The sequence below is a fragment of the Chiloscyllium plagiosum genome, unplaced genomic scaffold, assembly GCF_004010195.1.
Source record: "Chiloscyllium plagiosum isolate BGI_BamShark_2017 unplaced genomic scaffold, ASM401019v2 scaf_9234, whole genome shotgun sequence".
NCBI classification, from domain to species: domain Eukaryota; kingdom Metazoa; phylum Chordata; class Chondrichthyes; order Orectolobiformes; family Hemiscylliidae; genus Chiloscyllium; species Chiloscyllium plagiosum.
Genome location: NW_025215129.1, coordinates 4,947 through 8,445, shown reverse-complemented (window position 1 = coordinate 8,445; position 3,499 = coordinate 4,947). Strand labels below are relative to the sequence as shown.

At 44.8% G+C, this 3,499-nt stretch overlaps 1 long non-coding RNA gene across 1 annotated transcript in view; it reads right to left on the bottom strand.

Moving 5' to 3' along the window:
- The window catches only part of LOC122548171, a 5,217-nt gene extending 1,934 nt beyond the window's left edge, over positions 1 to 3,283 (bottom strand). Inside the window, exons 1-2 of the long non-coding RNA XR_006311183.1 lie at positions 3,271 to 3,283; positions 427 to 509 (exon numbers count right to left, since the gene is read on the bottom strand). This is a non-coding gene — a long non-coding RNA (uncharacterized LOC122548171). The remainder of the gene's footprint in view (positions 1 to 426; positions 510 to 3,270) is intronic.
- Positions 3,284 to 3,499: the final 216 nt, after the last annotated feature.

Below are 3,499 nucleotides of genomic sequence, written 5' to 3'. Positions count from 1 at the left end.
GAGAGTGGAGATGGAGCAGGATTTTGGGAGAGAAGGACATAACCAGAAAAGACAGAACAAGGAACAATATCTGTGAATCGGTGAGGGGGACTGATGAGGAGGAGGAGGAAAGGAAGTTGGAAAGTTTTTAGTTTAGTGAAATTAGGGTAAAGGTCAAGATGAGCTCTGATAAGGCTTCACAAGAGATTGGAGGAAGATGTAAATTTAGGACAAAAAGCAGGAACACTACGTGAGGCAGTTTGACTCATTGGGCTAGTGGGAGGGAGGGGAGCAGCAGATCGGATTATCTCAGTCTTAGTGACAGAGAAACTCTTTGTGCTCCAAAGTCTTGTTGTTGGAGAAAAGGATGGAGGGGACAGGATGATGGACAGTGTTTCACAAAGGAACAAAACCTGGGTAAGTGATGTTTAAAGTGAGTGAACAAACCTAATGTATTTAAATTTTATCCAAAATATTAAAACAAACGACTGAAGTCCTGGTTTGAATCCCATCTTGGCAGATGGTGGAATCTGAATTCAAGAAAAAATAACTGGAATTAGGAATCTCCTGATCTCCATGGAATCATTGTCAATGGCGGAAAAAACCCTGCCAACCTGACAGTGGCCCAGTCAGCTATTCACTGTATTAATCACTGCAAAGTTTCAACACAGTTATGAAACTGGATGGACCATTCGGCATCTAAGAAGGCACCAGAAAATGCAACCACAGAATCAGCCCTCTCGATGGTGCAATGTCTTCCAGACGAACATCTGGATTTTGGTGCCAAAATGTGCAGAGCTTTCTCACAGACCAATCAAGGAACAGCCTGACATACTCATACTCAACCCTTACAGACATTGACCAGACACCACCATCACCATCCCAAGATATTTAGATTGTGATGATGGAAAAGCGCAACAGGTCAGGCAGCATCCGAGGTGAAGGAGAATCGACGTTTCGAGCCTAAGCCCTTCATCAGCCTGATCTGCTGTGCCTTCCCAGCACCAGACTCTTGACTCTGATCTCCAGCATCTGCAGTCTTCACTTTCTCCTGAAATCTCTGGGTATATCCTGCCTCACCAGCAGGACAGACCAGGCAGAGGTCGTGGCACAGACAGGGAGGATTTGCCCTTGGAGTACTCAGCATTGACTCCGGACACCAGGAAATCTCATGGCTCCTGCTGATTACCACGTACCGTCCTCCCTTGGCTGATGGATCAGTTCTCCTTCATGTTGAACAACATTTCAAGGAAACACTGAGGAAGTAAAATGGTGTCAAACATACTCTGGGTACAGGATTTCAATGTCCACAATCGAGAATAACTCTGCAACAGAATTACTGACTGAGCTGGCCAGGTCCTGAAGGACATAGCTGCTCAACTGAGTCTGCAGCGGGTGGTGAGGGAACCAAGAGGGAAAAACATACTTGATCTCATTGTTATGAATTGACCAGCTTCAGATACATCTGTCCATGACAGTATCGGTCAGAGCGACCATCACACATTCATTTTGGAGACACAAGTCTTGGCTTAAAGTTGTGAAAAACCTCCATTGTCTTGAGTGGCCCTATCACCGTTATAAATGGGACAGACTTTGAAGAGATGTAGGATCTCAAACTGGGTATCTCTGAGGCACTGTGGGACATCAACAGCAGCAGAACTGTACTCCAACACACTCTGAAATCTCATGGGTTTGTAAGTCCGGCTCTCACCCATCACAATGGACAGTAAAGGAGGGCATGTCATGAGCAACACCAGGCATACGTAAAAATGAAGTGCCAATCTGGTGAAGCTATCAAACAGGACCATCTGTATTTCAAACAGCATCAGCAGCACGCAACAGAGCTAAATGATCCCACAACCAATGGAACAGATCGGAGCTCTGCAGTTCTGCCACACCCAGTTGTGAACGGTGATGGATAATTAAACAACTCACTGTAGGAAGCATCACAGATATCCCCACCCTTACTGATGGAGGAGGCTCACACATCCATGCACCAGGTAAGATGACAGCATTTGCAGCAATCTTCAGCCAGAAGTGCAAAGTGGAATGATCCATCTTAGCCTTCTCCAGCAGTTTCTAACATCACAGATGAGTTTTAAGCCAGTTCGGTTGAGTTTGAATAACATCAAGAAATGGTTAAGTAGTGCAAAGGCTACGAGACCTGCCAACATTCTGGCAATAACACTGATAGCTTGTGCTCCAGAACTTGCCACCCACCAAGTCACGTAACGCTCCAGCACTGGCATCTACCGACAATGTGAAACATTGCCCAGGCGTGTTCAACACAAAAACACAGGGCAATCCAACCCAGCCAATTTCCATCTATCAGTCCACACTCGATCAGCAGTAAAGTGATGGAAAATGTCATCAACAGGGCTATCAAACAGAGGCTGCTCAGCAACAGTCAGCTGAGCGACACTCATTTTAGGCTCCACCAGGGCCACTCAACTCCCGATAGTGTTACCGCCCTGATTCACAACCTGACAACCAGCTGAATCCCAGAGGTGAGGTGAGAGTGACAGCCCAGCCCCACTCCAAGATCACAATTTCTAGCTGATTTCACTCTTGTCTCAGCTTATACACTTTCATCCATATTGTGTTATTTCCAGACTTCATTATCCAAACATACTCCTGGCCAGCTTCCCACATTTAACCTCCCTGTGATCTCAAGAAAAACTAAATCTCTGCTGCCCAAGTACTCCCTCGTACCAAAACTTGTTGATCCATCAAAAGGCTCTATTCATAATCAACAACGTAGAGCCACAGCGATGTACAGCATAGAAACAGACCCTTCAATCCAACCCGTCCATGCCGACCAGATATCCAAACCCAATCTAGTCTCACCTGCCAGCATCCAGCCCACATCCCTCAATTTTAAATTCTCACCCTTGATTTAATTCCTGATTGTGATCATCCCGAGCTCGCTGCTTCACACACCCTTTGAGACCTCGACAACCCATTCTGTTCGAGACTCCCAATGACCTGTTAATTCATTACTTCACCTGTGTGGCTGCTTTTACAGTTGCCAAATCAACAAGGTCTGAAATTCGCAGCCAAAACCTCTCAGGTCTGCTTTCCTCCTTTAAGACATTTCTCAAAACCTGCTTATTTGGCAATGCTTTTGGTCACCTGACCTAATATCACCATCTCTGGCCTTATGTTTAAAATTCTCAATAATATTTTTGTTGAATTATAAGCATGATAATAAAAATACAATCTGTTGTTGATTTGGACATTATCTTCAGATCTTTACTGTTGCTGTAATGAATACTCTGTAATGTCTCTTACCCAACCACATTGTAGGAGCACCTTCACCACACAAACTGCAGCTGTACAAGAAAGTCAAACATTACCCTCTCCACAGGCAACAGGGCTTTGGCATTAATCATTGGTATCTGTGGAAGGAGAAACACAGTTGATGTTTCAGGAAGTGCAAAATGGATTACAGAGAATGAAAATGGTGCAGAATGAGATAGTCATAAATGGGAGGAAGATACACTTGCTAATTGGAAAAAGG